At 42.7% G+C, this 16,929-nt stretch overlaps 1 long non-coding RNA gene across 1 annotated transcript in view; it reads right to left on the reverse strand.

Moving 5' to 3' along the window:
• The window catches only part of LOC139027729 (uncharacterized), a 46,842-nt gene that overhangs the window by 18,350 nt on the left and 11,563 nt on the right, over window positions 1-16,929 (reverse strand). The window contains exon 2 of the long non-coding RNA XR_011479845.1: window positions 8,895-8,964. This is a non-coding gene — a long non-coding RNA (uncharacterized lncRNA). The remainder of the gene's footprint in view (window positions 1-8,894; window positions 8,965-16,929) is intronic.

Here is a 16,929-nt window from a genome sequence, read left to right on the forward strand (position 1 = left end):
AAAAACACCAGGAAAGATACCAAACTGCTATTGGCARCAGTGACAAGATTCACCGGTGACAAACTAAAGCCATAGAAAGATGTCTTTACAAACCGTTTTCTGACTCAGTTTGCCTGTTGTTACTGTACTTTTGAGCCCACTAACAGCCAATTTTGTGCGGCCAAACTAAGTGCACGGCGAAAGAGAAGGTAGAAGCAATAAATGGTCGATTTTAGCCTTGAGACCTTTAGCATTGGGCTACCTGTGGTATGGTCATACCCAGTTAGGTAAGTGTTATAATAGCATATTAACCTAGCATAAAAGCAATCTTTTGTTCCCCGATAATAACTCTGCACTTGAAGRGGCCTTTTTAACTGTCGTGCCACAAAAGCCATGGCCCTTGGCAAGGTAAAGAAGTACTTCTAGGTATCAGAGCAGGTGACGCCACCGATGGATTCGACTAGCGCATACACCGCTAACCAGATAACCATTCCACATTGGCTACAAAGGCACACACTCATACGGTACAGTGTTCATGTGTGTGTGTGAGAGAGAGAGATGATGTGTGTGTATGGATGGTGTAGGTTGTTAAATCGGGGCCCTGTGTGTGCTGTGCTGACAGACTATGACTGAGAGTGTAATGGAGGTAGATTTCCTGAAAACTCTACGGTATATGGAGGGGTTATGAGAAGGTTATAGAGATTGGATAAGGAGGTTATGGAGGTTGAGAGGGGTGTAGGGGGGCTGACAGGCAATGTGTCAGAATCACATGGTGGATGCTGAAGAGAGGACGGCTCTACTCCAAACCTGTCTGTTTGTGTCTAGGCCTGCCGGACTTTTGACTGCCCTGTCACATCTCATTCCCTTCCAACTGAGGTGGGTCTATGCGCATGCGCGCGTGTGTGTGTGTGTAACTTTTTGCATTCAATAAAGCTGGTCAAATAAACAATATAAAAAAGAAAGAAAGAAAGAAATAGTCAGTAATAAATGTGAAGTGATGTTCTGACCTTTGGTTTGGGAAACGCTTCTAAATGGTCTCTACATGAATGACCAGGTCTGGATCAAACGGAAGGCCTTTCATTAAGGCTGGGGAGAGATAAATGCTAAGCTGCTCATATGCTTAGTCATCCTGGGCATAAGTGTGTGTGCACACGCACGCACACACACACACGCACACGCACAAAGCCACAAACACAATTGGGCGCAGACATATGCACAGTCACACACGTGTGCGTACAGACATGCACGCACGCACACAGGGCTGATTCACCTGAAAGATAGAGAAAGAGACAAGGGGAGTGAGGAAGCCAGATGTGGATGCGGAGAGTGTGAGAGAGAGTGTAACTTTCCAGGTTTGAAAAACAATACTGTTGGTGTGGGAGGAGGAGGGGGGGGGGGGGGGGGGGGGGGGCACGGTGGGAGGGGTGGCCGAGGGGTTGCCCTCCTCATCCTGTCAAGGGTGTGGCATCATGCCATAGCCTGAGGGGCAGTGAGGACCAAGAGTCAAAAGCATTTCCTCATTCTATTCTCCTCTTTTGCCTATTTTATTTCATCGTGGGTCTTTGTATAAAATGCTATTAGCTTAATTGTTGTTCAATTCAATCTGTGATGGTTTTTACAAGACTGCCAGGTTTGGGGTGAGATGAGTTAATTATCTCTTGCTTTTGCTATATGTACATTAACAATCAGGGCTTTGAACTGCTTTGAATGGAATTGCTACTGGCAGACAGAAAAGAGAGAGAAGAGTGGAGAGGGAGAGGAGGGGAGAGTGCTTTCGTGTCTCTCTCTTTATGTAAAGCTCTGTAAGTTTGTGTATGTGCACGTGGACATGTGTGTGTGTGTGTGTGTGTGTGTGTGTGTGTGTGTGTGTGTGTGTGTGTGTGTGTGTGTGTGTGTGTGATTCATCAGGTCCTGCTTGTTGGTTGGTATTGATTCTGGTTACTCCGGGGTATATTTATGTGAATTAAATGTCCTCCTTTGTCTTTATCTCTTCTCCCTGTAATGAGGGACCCCTCAGGCACAGTGTAAGGCTCGGTCTGCTTACACACGCTCTCTCTCAGCAGTGGTGAGTGGTGTATGGTCCTAGGAGGCCTTGTCTGCCTAATAACTGGGGCTGCACTACAGACATAGAGGTAATATTCCCTCTTGCACAGAATAGACAGCCTTGCCCAATGGACTTTCCTGTACAGGCCAAGAAAACTGTGGCTGCGTTCCAAACTGTGCTACAGTTACACACTAGAACAGGGTTCCCCAATAGGCGGCTTATTAAAATAAACATTTGCTCMGAAAACTTGGGGGGCCAAATAAAATCACCCGCGGGCGAAGTTCCCCCCCCCCCCAAGTTTTCTGTTTTGTTATTTATTTTAAATGATTTATGTTGTTGGACATAAACTAGTGTACAATCACCAGTAAATCAGCTCAAAGTTATTTTAATTTAGGAACTCTGTTACACTCTTAGAAAAAAGGGTTCCAAAGGGGTTATTCAGCTGTCCCCATAGGAGAGCCCTTTTTGTTCCAGGTAGAACCCTTTCATGTAGTAATGTGCCCTCTGTTCCCCATTGTCCTTGTTGATTATTATTCCATGCCCGTTGGTCTTATGAGCACATGTGCTCTGTTGTATCGGCTTGCGTGTTACCGTGTTAGGGTGCACTTGTTATTACGGGTCTCGTCCTGTGTATTTTTATAGAGGTTTACACCTAGCTCTTTGTTTGGGTTACAGCCATAAATATATATATATGCCTGCTTGTTTTGGGCTTCGTCCCCGTCATGTTCCAGATGTACGCTATTTTGGGTAGAGAAATAAAAAAACTATTTTCATATTCCTGCGCCTGTCTCCTATCATTATACAGTACAATGTGACATTGGATGCATTTGCTGTTTTTTTTGGTTGTGTTTTAGATTATTTTGTGCCCAATAGAAATGAATGGTAAATAATGTATTGTGTCATTTTTGGGTCACTTTTATTATTATTATAGAATTTCTAAACACTATAGTTTCTAAACACTATCACATCCGGCCGTGATTGGGTTCGGGTTTGGCCAGGGTAGGCCGTCATTGTAAATAACAATTTGTTCTTAACTTCTTATGGCTGGGGGCAGTATTGAGTAGCTTGGACGAATAGGGTGCCCAGAGGTGCCCAGAGTAAACTGCCTGCTCCTCAGTCCCAGTTGCTAATATATGCATATTATTATTAGTATATTTGGATAGAAAACACTCTGAAGTTTCTAAAACTGTTTGAATGATGTCTGTGAGTATAACAGAACTCATATGGCAGGCAAAAACCTGAGAAAAAATCTAACCAGGAAGTGGGAAATCTGAGGTTGGTCGATTTTCAACCCTTTCAACCCTCATGTTGCACTTCCTAAGGCTTCCACTAGATGTCAACCATCTTTAGAAACTTGTTTCAGGCTTCTACTGTAAAGGGGGGCTGAATGAGAGGAGATTGAGTCAGAGGTCTGGCAGAGCGCCAGGAGCTGGTCACGRGCATTCACATGAGAGGTAGCTCCCGTTCCATTTGCTTTTTCTGAAGACAATGGAATTCTCCGGTTGGAACATTATTGAAGATTTATGTTAAAAACATCCTAAAGATTGATTCTATACATCGTTTGACATGTTTATACGGACTGTAACAGAACTTTTTGACATTTCGTCTGCAACTAGTGAAGGCGCTTCGTGAGTTTTGATTTGTTTACCAAACGCACTAACAAAAGCTATTTGGACATAAATGATGAACATTATCGAACAAATCAAACATTTATTGTAGAACTGGGATTCCTGGGAGTGCATTCTGATGAAGATCATCAAAGGTAAGTGAATATTTATAATGTTATTTCTGACTTCTGTTGACTGCACAATATGGCGGATATCTTTTTGTCTTGATTGGGCTCCGAGCGTCGACCTCAGATTATTGCATGGTTTGCTTTTTCCATAAAGCTTTTTTGAAATCTGACACAGCGGTTGCATTAAGGAGAAGTGGGTCTAAAATTCCATGTATAACACTTGTACAGTGGGGCAAAAAAGTATTTAGTCAGCCACCAAGTGTGCAAGAAAACGTTTGACCTCTGTCATTGCCAACAAAGGGTATATAACAAAGTATTGAGATAAACTTTTGTTATTGACCAAATACTTAATTTCCACCATAATTTGCAAATAAATTCATTAAAAATCCTACAATGTGATTTTCTGGATTTTCATTTTGTCTGTCATAGTTGAAGTGTACCTATGATGAAAATTACAGGCCTCTCTCATCTTTTTAAGTGGGAGAACTTGCACAATTGGTGGCTGACTAAATACTTTTTTGCCCCACTGTATCTTTGATCAACGTTTGCTATGAGTATTTCTGGAAATTGATGTGGCTCTCTGCAAAATCACCAGATGTTTTTGGAACTACTGAACATAACGCGCCAATGTATACTGAGATTTTTTTATATAAATATGAACTTTACCGGAAAAAAACATACATGTATTGTGTAACATGAAGTCCTATGAGTGTCATCTGATGAAGATCATTAAAGGTTAGTGATTCATTTWATCTCTATTTCTGCTTTTTGTGACTCCTGTCTTTGGCTGGAAAAATGGCTGTGTTTTTCTGTGATTTGGCGGTGACCTAACATAATCATTTGTGGTGCTTCCGCTGTGAAGCCTTTTTGAAATCGGACACTGTGGTGGGATTAACAACAAGATTATCTTTAAAATGGTATAAGATACTTGTATGTTTGAGGAATTTTAATTATGATATTTCTGTTGTTTGAATTTGGCGCCCTGCACTTTCACTGGCTGTTGTCATATCGATCCCGTTAACGAGATCGCAGCCATAAGACGTGTTAACTGTCTTGCCTAGTTAAATAAAATAAAAAAATACATTAATGTGGATGCTACAATGATCCTGAATGAATCATGAATACTGATGAGTAAGAAAGTTAGACGCACAAATATACCCCCCCCAAAAAATGTTAACCTCCCCTGTTATTGTAAGGATGAGAGGATAGCATGTCTTGGAGTATGGTATGGTCTGAAACTTTCAATACTTTAATACACATAAGTGAATTTGTCCCAATACTTTTTGTCGCCTAAACTAGTGGGACTATTAACAAAAAGTGCTCTAATTTCTAAACGGTTCAACCGATATGTATGAAAATACCCTCAAATGAAAGCAGGACAGTATGCACCTTAACCTCATAGTCATCGTATCATTTCAAATGCAACGTGCTGGAGTACAGAGCAAAAAAAATAAAAATAATAATCACTGTCCCAGCACTTTTGGAGCTCACTGTATACTATCTAAGGAGTCCCTGAGTACATCAAGAGGTAGGAGGTGAAGGTATGAATTCATGTTTTCTCAGCCATAGAAATGTAATAACAGTGTCCGTTCTAGTAATTCTATTTCTATGTTCTCAGCCTTCTGTTAGAGCTGAATTGTCACACAGTTGATTGATTGTGTTACATTATTTGTACACTATTTTCTTGTGTGATTGGTGAGAACACTTTCATTAACAGTTCATTCTCATAGGAACAAGTGGTAATTTTTGTGTTTTCACATTTTAACGCTTTAAATTCAAATAAGAGAGCTACTTTAAACAGCACTCCTCTCTCTTAGTATAAGGACGTTAATTACAAATATGATGAATGCGGTATGAAATCGACTTCAAGCATACAGTTGCTTAGACTCCATTGACAAATCTCCACAGCATCTACCGTTTCTACCTCTTCAATATCCCAATTACAGCAGTGGAGTGAAATTGGGCTGGGTCCAGGGCTCCTCTAGTCCCATTTGGCATGTGTCTGTATGTGTGTGCACATGTGCGTGTGTTGCGTGCCTGTGTGTGTTTCAGCCTGGTTAAGCTACAGGGTGGGTGCCATGCCAACCCCTCTCTCCACAGAGTGAGTGACAACAGAAAGTCTGCCACACAAAAAAGACCCATCCACAGATTATACCCAAAATAAAACAAACAAGAATGATACAATGTCTATTTGGGAATAGGGTGCCATTTGGGATGCCGCCATAGTACCTTTCCTAACTGTAAAATGTTAGGTCACATGTGGCTGGAGATATAGCAGACGGGCACACTCATTCTCTTCTATCAATCCAATGGCATTTGTACCGAATACTGCTTTATACAAATACATTGGCCACATAGTGCTTTACAGCAACAGCAGGCCTAAACCTCCAGGGGGGAGACGTGACAGTGGCAAAGACAGCCTCCCTACTTCTAAACCTAAGAGACATTCACTGAACCAACTCTGATAATACAGTCGTGGCCAAACGTTTTGAGAATGACACACCTATTAATTTCCACAAAGTTTGCTGCTTCAGTGTCTTTAGATATTTTTTGTCAGATGTTACTATGGAATACTGAAGTATAATTACAAGCATTTCATAAGTGTCAAAGGCTTTTATTGACAATTACATGAAGTTGGTGCAAAGAGTCAATATTTGCAGTGTTGACCCTTCTTTGACCTCTGCAATCCGCCCTGGCATGCTGTCAATTAACTTCTGGGCCACATCCTGACTGATGACAGCCCATTCTTGCATAATCAATGCTTGGAGTTTGTCAGAATTTGTGGCGTTTTGTTTGTCCCCCGCCTCTTGAGGATTGACCACAAGTTCTCAATGGGATTAAGGTCTGGGGAGTTTCCTGGCCATGGACCCAAAATATCAATGTTTTGTTCCCCGAGCCACTTAGTTATCACTTTTGCCTAATGGCAAGGTGCTCCATCATGCTGGAAAGGGCATTGTTCGTCACCAAACTGTTCCTGGATGGTTGGGAGAAGTTGCTCTCGGAGGATGTGTTGGTACCATTCTTTATTCATAGCTGTGTTCTTAGGCAAAATTGTGAGTGAGCCCACTCCCTTGGCTGAGAAGCAACCCCACACATGAATGGTCTCAGGATGCTTTACTGTTGACATGACACAAGACTGATGGTAGCGCTCACCTTGTCTTCGCCGGACAAGCTTTTTTCCAGATGCCCCAAACAATTAGAAAAGGGATTCAGAGAAAATGACTTTACCCCAGTCCTCAGCAGTCCAATCCCTGTACCTTTTGCAGAATATCAGTCTGTCCCTGATGTTTTTCCTGGAGAGAGTGGCTTCTTTGCTGCCCTTCTAGACACAGGCCATCCTCCAAATGTCTTCGCCTCACTGTGCGTGCAGATGCACTCACACCTGCCTGCTGCCATTCCCGAGCAAGCTCTGTACTGGTGGTGCCCCGATCCCGCAGCTGAATCAACTTTAGGAGACGGTCCTGGTGCTTGCTGGACTTTCTTAGGCACCCTGAAGCCGTCTTTACAACAATGAACTGCTCTCCTTGAAGTTCTTGATGATCCGATAAATGGTTGATTTAGGTGCAATCTTACTGGCAGCAAAATCCTTGCCTGTGAAGCTCTTTGTGTGCAAAGCAATGATGACGGCATGTGTTTGCTTGCAGGTAACCATGGTTGACAGAGGAAGAACAATGATTCCAAGCACCACCCTCCTTTTGAAGCTTACAGTCTGTTTTTCGAACTCAATCAGCATGACAGAGTGATCTCAGCCTTGTCCTCGTSAACACTCACACCTTGTTAACGAGAGAATCACTGACATGATGTCAGCTGGTCCTTTTGTGGCAGGGCTGAAATGCAGTGGAAATCTTTTTGGGGGATTCAGTTCATTTGCATGGCAAAGAGGGACTTTGCAATTAATTGCAATTCATCTGATCACTCTTCATAACATTCTGGAGTATATGCAAATTGCCATCAACTGAGGCAGCAGACTTTGTGAAAATTCATATTTGTGTCATTCTCAAAACTTTTGGCCACGACTGTGCAGTTTGCCACAACAATGTGTTCCAGATAGGAAATTGGAACAATCATGTCACAGTTCTAGGTGACACACACACCCAACACACACAAACACACACAGCTCATTGTGTGCTGTGCCAGTCTGGTGCTGCTGATAGGCAGCGTGTGGTGCTTCCTCTGTGTTAATCTGACATGGTGTGGCGTGGCATTAGCGTGGCGGTAGCGCCGACAAGACAGAACCACTACTGTGTCTCTGGGAAGAAGTTACAGTCAACAGAGGCCCTAGCCACTTCCTGTCCACCCGGGGGCTATCAGCACGCGCAGACAGGACTCACACACACACACACACAGCCAATGACTATTTATAACCCCCACTGCACTAGACAACATACAGTAGGCTACACACACTAACAGCATGGAAGTGACTCATCAACTTAATAAAAGCACAAACACAGAGCTGGTTAATAGCATTACCACCATAGTACAGTAACATGACACACTTCCATGAAACTAAAATAGTTTTTATAGTAAACTTACATCTGAGTAAAGTAAATGCAAAAACATTGCGCCCTATGCCCTGATTAGTGCACTACTTTTCATAAAAGCCCTGCCCTATATTATAGGGAATATGGTGCCATTTCAGACACAGCCCCAGCCAGTTTACAGTGAGGTAGATGATGATGTCATAACGTGGCCCTGAGCATAGCTGTGACCTGTATCTGTTTCTCTGTTTCTCTGTAACTGACCACCCTATTATTGTGAGCCATGCTACAGGGTGCTACGCACTATTACACTGGACCAATGAACCACACCCAGACAGTCATGACTCACCTCTCTCTCTCTCTCCCAAACCCTCCCTCCATCCATCCATTGAGGAGTAGAAGAAGATAGAGAAGGGGAGCGGGCACGAAAAGGAGGAGAAGAGGGAGAGATAGGAGGGGAGATGGGGGAGGACGGACACAGAAAGGAGGAGAAAAGGGAGAGAGGAGGTGAACAAGGTGGGGGGTTGGACACATGAAAAGCAGGAGAAAAGGGAGAGATAGGAGGAGGGAATAGGGGGTGGACACAGAAAAGAGGAGAAAAGGGAGAGATAGAAGGGCAAAAATAGGAATAGAATGTCATTGGAAGTGGGTTACTCACCAGCTCGACAGAGCCATAGTGTTTTCGGCTGAAGTCTCCACGCCTGCAGCCCAAGTCCTCCGAGGCAGAGCTGCAACACAGATGCATGGTGGTCAGTCTCTCCTCTCTCTCCTCCTCCATCAGGAGATTGACACACTCACTGACTCGCTCACTCACTCCTACAGGTGGCTGCTTGGCTCTACCTCTCTCTTTCTCCCTCTCTCTCCATGTATCTTTCTTTTTCTCCTACTATCCTCCTTCTAGGTATCTCTGACACTATTTCTATCCTTGTCAACGTATCACTCACTGTCTTTTGCTCTCTCTTTTGTTGTCGTCCATCTTTCTCTGCTCTCTCCAATTCTAGGTACCTCTGTTTCTCTTCATGTTCACTTCCCTCTCTCATTCTCTCTCTTGTTGTTGTCGTTGTGTCTCCCTTCTGTTGACTCTCTCTCTCTCTCTCGCTCGTAGGACTAGCTATCCAGCAGTAGCAGCAAGGTCCAGCCCCAGTCCTGATTGAGAGGAGGGTCCGAATTAAGACAACCCCCCTCCTTCATGTTCCAATTAAGCCTGTCCAACCACACACAAAAAAACATAGTGATCCAGAACCACACTCAAGAAACCATAGTGAATCACAACCACACACCCCCCCATATACAAAGCTATTTTTCAATCTGACCATTCAAAAGACATTCCGCCACTGTCTCTGAATCATATTTGATTTCACATACTGTTCCGAATATAGTTTACATAGGGGAAATGATTCTGCTCCACTAAGAAGTACAGTACAAACAAAGCATCAAACCCTTGAGAGCAGAGCAAGAGTGATGTAGTCTCACAAGTCAGATATGGGCAATTCCATGATAACAGAATGATGCAGAAACTCTGAGATTTTTCACTTCCAAATTTGACCAAACGAAAACCTTTCAAATGTAAGTTTAACTATACAACTTTATGCACAGTCACACATTTTTTAAATGTCTACTTCGACAAAAACACATTTACTGGAAGAACTATGCAGATACAAAGTTTGGTAACATAATTTTTGAGGTTATTGAACTACAGTAAGTGAAGTGGATTTACAGTTGAAGTCTACATACACCTTAGCCAAATACATTTAAACTCAGTTTTTCACAATTCCTGACATTTAATCCAAGTAAAAATTCCCTGTTTGAGGTAAGTTAGGATCACCACTTTATTTCAAGAATGTGAAAGTGTGACAGGTTAAAGGAAATACTCATAGCCTGTTATACATTAAAAAGTATTAGTAAGTTCATAGTATGTGAAAATCTTAAAACATCTAAGGTTAAGAAGATCATGCATTCAGTATTAGTTGATAGAGATTGATAACATTCATATAATTGTGTTAAAAAGTTAAAATCCGTCAAGCGTACAAAGGGTACGAATTGTAAGAGGAATGTGTAAACGTTATATTGATTACTTTATTTTGTGGTGCCTAATGGAAGGGTAAAAGTGTTAATCTGTGATCTACTAAATGCTCTTAATCTATGAGCCTGAGATCGATTGCTCTGGTCTCCACCCAAGTTCCCGGGGAAATCGCAGTCTTTCCTCATTTCACTAAAAGTTCTCATTGAGGAAACAATACCGTATCACTCTCGTATTTATTTAGTTAGCTGGGGTTTACCTTCCAAGTAGCTGCGTAGCTGTGAGCCTGGGGAAATAGCCCTGACTACTGCGTCTACTATTTCTACCTCAGGATAGCCTCTGTTAAGTCCATTCTCGATCTGATGGGCAAGGCTGGAAAAAATCTGTTTATCTTTTTGGCCCGGTTCACCTATCTGACCAGAAATTTTAAACTCTTTGCGCCAGTATGAGCTGGGCTGTGCATTGGGTGAGAGCGGCACGCTCCCCTGAAGATTGGCATGGGGTTGGGGCTGACGCAGAGAATCACTGGCTTTGGCTGCAGTAATCTGCTCAGTTCCCACCCCTTGTTGTGGGGTTACAGTTCTCAGTTCCTCTATTCTGTGATGTGTTCCGGCTGTTTCAATATCATGGTCAGTTTTGTCATCTATGCCACTGATCATCTCTGTCATTTTGTCTTTAAGTAGCAACAATTCCGACATGCCGCCARCTTCTAACTCTGCAACTTCCTCTCTTTCAAGGAACATCATAATGTGAGTCATTAATGATATGCGGGATTTGTCTTGAACATCTCTTCTCTGTTCGCCTGATATGTCAAGGAAATCACATATCTCTAGTAACTTGTCTTTAGTCAGAGTGTGCAATGGTGTCTGGTGGAAGCTCCTCAGAACATTCTCTCATCAGTGACTCTACATCCAGTGGCATCCTTGACAAAGCATCTGCATCACCGTTCTCTCTGCCTGGCCTGTACTTTATTGTYAAGTGGAAATCAGCCAATTCTGCAACCCACCTGGAAGTGGTTAGTTCAGTTTTGCAGTAGACAGAATGTAGCTGAGCGGGTTGTTATCGCTGTATACAGTGAAGGTCGGAGCATAGTACAAATAATCATGGAACTTATGATTGCCCATTTTAGAGCTAGAAATTCTAGCTTGCCCGAGTGGTAGTGATAGTTCTTCTCAGCTGCTGTTAAGGGTTGAGAGCCATAAGCAATGACCCTAAGCTTCCCATCTTGCTTTTGATAAAGAACTGCTCCCAAGCCTTGGTGTGATGCATCAGTGTGTACAACAAATGGCTGAGTGAAATCAGGGAAACCTAAAACTGGCTACCTGAAACGTTTCACCCAAGTTAAACAATTTAAAGGCAATGCTACCAAATACTAATTGAGTGTATGTAAACTTCTGACCCACTGGGAATGTGATGAAAGAAATAAAAGCTGAAATAAATCATTCCACAAGCTTCAATATATACACAATTTTCCTTTCCTCATGATGCTATCTATTTTGTGAAGTGCACCAGTCCCTCCTGCAGCGAAGCACCCCCACAACATGATGCTGCCACCCCGTGCTTCACGGTTGTGATGGTGTTCTTTGGCTTGCAAGCATCCCCCTTTTTCCTCCAAACATAACGATGGTCATTATGGCCAAACAGTTCTATTTTTGTTTCATCAGACCAGAGGACATTTSTCCAAAAAGTACAATCTTTGTCCCCATGTGCAGTTGCAAACCGTAGTCTGGCTTTTTTTATGGCGGTTTTGGAGCAGTGGCATCTACTTTGCTGAAAGGCCTTTCAGGTTATGTCAATATAGGACTTGTTTTACTGTGGATATAGATACTTTTGTACCTGTTTCCTCCAGCATCTTCATGAGGTCCTTTGCTGTTGTTCTGGAATTGATTTGCACTTTTCGCACAAAAGTACGTGCATCTCTAGGAGACAGAACTCCTTCCTGAGCAGTATGACGGCTGCGTGGTRCTACGGTGTTTATACTTGCGTACTAGGTCTTGGCTGATTTCTTTTGATTTTCCCATGATGTCAAGCAGAGGCACTGAGTTTTCAAGGTAGGCCTTGAAATACATCCACAGGTACACCGCCAATTGACTCAAATTATGTCAATTAGCCTATCAGAAGCTTCTAAAGCCGTGACATCATTTTCTGGAATTTTCCATGCTGTTTAAAGGCACAGTCAACTTAGTGTATGTAAACTTCTGACCCACTGGAATTGTGATACAGTGAAATAATCTGTCTGTAAACAATTGTTGTAAACATTACTTGTGTCATGCACAAAGTAGATGTCCTAACCGACTTGCCAAAACTATAGTTTGTTGACAAGAAATTTGTGGAGTGGTTGAAAAACGAGTTTTAATGACTCCAACCTAAGTGTATGTAAACTTCCGACTTCAACTGTATCTCTAATACCTCTCAAGACTTTTTCTGGTAGATTTTTAAGATGTAACATTTTTTAGGGCAAAATTTTACACTGAACAAAAATATAAAAGCAACATGTGAAGTGTTGGTCCCATGTTTAATGAGCTGAAATAAAAAATCTCAGATTTGTTTACAACCATTTTAGCGAGCATTTCTCCTTTACCAAGACAATCCATCCCCCTGACAGGTGTGGCATATCAAGAAGCTGATTAAACAGCATGATCATTACAAAGGGGCACTTTGTGCTAGGGACAATAAAAGGCCACAAAATGTGTTTTGTCACACAACACAATGCCACAGATGTCTCAAGTTTTGAAGGAGCGTGCAATTGGCACGCTGACTGCAGGAATGTCCACCAGAGCTGTTGCCAGGTAATTGAATGTTCATTTCTCTACCATAAGCCACCTCCATCATTTTAGAGAAGTGGGCAGTACGTCCTACTGGCCTCACAACCGCAGACCACGTGTAACTATGCCAGCCCAAGACCTCTATATCCGGCTTCTTCATCTGCGACCAGCCACCGGACAGCTGATGAAACTGTGGGTTCTGCACAACCGGTCAGAAACCGTCTCAGGGAAGCTCATCTGCGTGCTCGTCGTCCTCACCAGGGTCTTGACTTGACTGCAGTTCAGCATCGTAACTGACTTCAGTGGGCAAATGCTCACCTTTGATGGCCATCGGCACACTAGAGAAGTGTGCTCTTCACAGATGAATACCGGTTTCAACTGTACCGGGCAGGTGGCAGACAGCGTGTATAGCGTTGTGTGGGGCGTGCGGTTTGCTGATGTCAATGGGGTTATGGTATGGGCAGGCATAAACTACGGACAACGAACACATTTGCATCTTATCAATGGCAATTTGAATGCACAGAGACAGCGTGACGAGATCCTGAGGCCCATTGTCGTGCCATTCATCTGCCGCCATCATCTCATGTTTCAGCATGATAATGCACGGCCCCATGTCGCAAGGATCTGTACACAATTCCTGGAGGCTGAAAATGTCCCAGCTCTTCCACGGCCTGCATACTCACCAGACATGTCACCCATTGAGCATGTTTGGGATGCTCTGTATCGACGTGTATGACAACGTGTTCCATTTCCCGCCAATTTCCAGCAACTTCGCACGGCCATTGAAGAGGAGTGGGACAACATTCCGCAGACCAAAATCAACAGCCTGATCAACTCTATGAGAAAGAGATGTGTCATGCTGCATGAGTCAAATGATGGTCACTCCAGATACTGACTGGTTTTCTGATTCACGCCCCTACATTTGTTTTAAGGTATCTGTGACCAACAAACGCATATCTGTATTCCCAGTCATGTCAAATCCATAGATTAGGGCCTAATGAATTTATTTCAATTGACTGATTTCCTTATATGAACTGTAACTCAGTAAAATCTTTGAAATTGTTGCATTTTGCGTTTATATTTTTTGTATATATGCCTTAATACATTTAAAAAAAGAGACTCTTAGCTTTCATTTGACAGCCAATTTGTTATGCTCTTATGAACTTCACATGTTGGTGCTCATGGGTCCTTTTACATGGAAATGCCTATATATTGCATAGTACCGGTATTCCTACAACTATACTTTCCAGAGAAATACTAAGAGATGCAGCAAGGATTTCAGTACAATAGTGTGGTGGATGACAATGAGAGCCAGTCACAGGGTGGATGGTGTCTATGTTGCTGTGCTGTCATCCTACTGTGTTGGATAACATCAAAGTGCTGCTAGGTCTACTTAGAGGTTGAAGAGGACAGGATAGTGTGAGATAATCTCTCCGTCTGACAGTTTGTGTGTGTTTCTCTGTACTGTATGAGTGTTTGTCTAGCTGCACAGAATGTATGTGCGTGTGTCCTGTATGAGTGTTTGTCTTGCCCTCTCAGTGAGTAGCCGATCATTGCTGTTCCATTACCATGCACTACAGTGAAAGGTCTGATTGCAGTGTTGACACCATGGACAGGCCTGCCTATTATCTGCATTATGCTGTGTGTGTATGGTAACGGTGAGTGAGTGATTATGTTATGTATGTGTGTGTGTGTGTCCCTTTCAACAGCATCTCTCCGGCGGTGAGTGTGTGTGTGTGTGTGTGTGTGTGGTGAGAGATATGACCTGTTGGTGACACAACAGTGATACAATTGGGGAGATGAGTGTATCTGTGAACATAAACATAATGTTATGAGTATGTCTGAGTTGATTTGTCAACATCTCTCCTACTGGTGGATATGAATTTAGAATAGGGGTCATAATGGTTGTGTGGCCATGCTTATGGGTAAATATATTCAGTATGTGTCACCCCCCCCCCCCTCCCCCTCTGTAGAAAAGGGTGGGGTCTGCTTCTAAAGAAAATACCCTTCATCTGTAATAGACTCATCCAACATCCTCTCTTGTTTTAGTTTTTTTCTCATGTCTACTCTTTCCTGTCCTTCACCTCTCCTCTGAGAGAAGGAGGGATAGTGGGATGAAAAAAAGCAGGGAGAGCGGGTGTGTCCTGGAGGGGGATGATAAAGGGATGGGGCCCGACCAATTGCCCTTCACTCATCCACTTTAGGTTAATGAAAAAAAGCTCATCCTTCCATACCTCTATCCTGCCATCCCCTCATCACTGGGTTTACGGTAAATTGGAAAATGCAGCATAAAACATGTKTTTTATGGAGGTTACAGGTAAGGGTTAAACTGTGTTTGTATGTGTGTGTGTGGAAAACGTACAAAAACAGATAAAACATTTATGTTTTACTGTCATTCTGTTACCAAACTTTACAGCTGCACACACAAACAGGGTTTAATCCCTACCTGTAACCTCCATAAAATACACGTTTTATGCTGCACTGCCCAATTTACTGTTTGTGTGTGTGTCTGTGTGTCTGTGTGATGGGAAGGACGTCCACCTCCTTAAATCGGGACACAGTCAGCAATGTTACGAGTGTGTTTATGTGTCTAAGGGGTGTAGATGGCAATAGCACAGCACAGTGTGACCTGAATTGATTTCTGTTCGAAAAAAACAAAGATTGGAAATTGGATCCTTTGGCAGAAGCCCTGGTTTTTCAGATGGGCCTGTTACAATCATGTTAGGACTACTGATCATAGACTGACAATAGGATTCGTTTTGTGACGAGGGCCTACTCAACAGTGACTGTGATTATAATGATGATGAAAACCTAGAAAAATAATGACTAGAATAATCTTGAGTAAATAGATTATATTTCTATCAATAAAACAAATACAATTATGATGGTGGTTGTGATGATGATAATGATGATGATGACACCTTGGTCCCTAACCCTCCACCCAGACCAGGACTAGAAATGTAGTGTTGTTGTCATGCCCAATCAAACCCACTGCCCAATCACACACAGTCAGTCAAGGTGTGAACCCAGAGGTGAAAAGTCAAAGGTTATGTAGACTCACTAATGAGGGAGGACCAAAAACTTTTCAGAACACCTATCATTTTTCTTTCCTGCACCTCAAAAGCCCATTGTAAGAATCAGGGCCGGCCCTAGCCATAAGTAACATACACCGCTAGGGGGCCTGTCATGCCAAATAGTGCCCCCCCCGGCTAAGGCCGTTGCTAGAACTTGCCAAATTCTGCCAGGGCTACGTAATYAAAGGAAAAAATCGATAGCGTCCGATGATATGCTGGTTGTTATGTTCTGAGGCGTCCGGAGAGAGAAGCGTTCGCAGTCAAAAGACAGGGGAAAATGCGATCATTGTTACAGGTTATTCACGCTATTTAAAATATCGCAGATTATTGGTGGATAAAGTACAACACATGACCCATGCATAGTCATTGATGTTTACTTGCTTGCAAAACTTGATTGCAAACCTTGATTTAGCTAGCATGAGCATGCTGTAAGCAAACGATGGATGCAAACACTACTGTGAGGTAAGACCACTTTTCCAAATCTCTTTGTTTAGCTAGCTAGCTAGTTAGGCTAAGCTTTGTTTGTATTGTATTATTTTTGTTTGTAGAAATTCCGTTGATTTCCAGTCGTACCCCTACTCAAGAAACTAACACTTCTCAGACAGGTGTACTTTTCTATCTAAAACGTGACATATCTTGAATATTACTTAGCCCAGCTTCTAGAGCGAGATTTTGTATTTCGGTTTAGCAGTGTAACACTAACCTGTCSTGCAACTTATTTACGTGTCGCTGTAGACAGGAAGTAGAATGGAGCGTGTGCGCACAAACATTGACATCCATGTTTGGTTTTGATTTGAAGGGGGTTGTAGCATATAACAATTGGATTAAATCATT

This window comes from Salvelinus sp. IW2-2015, linkage group LG5, assembly GCF_002910315.2.
Source record: "Salvelinus sp. IW2-2015 linkage group LG5, ASM291031v2, whole genome shotgun sequence".
NCBI classification, from domain to species: domain Eukaryota; kingdom Metazoa; phylum Chordata; class Actinopteri; order Salmoniformes; family Salmonidae; genus Salvelinus; species Salvelinus sp. IW2-2015.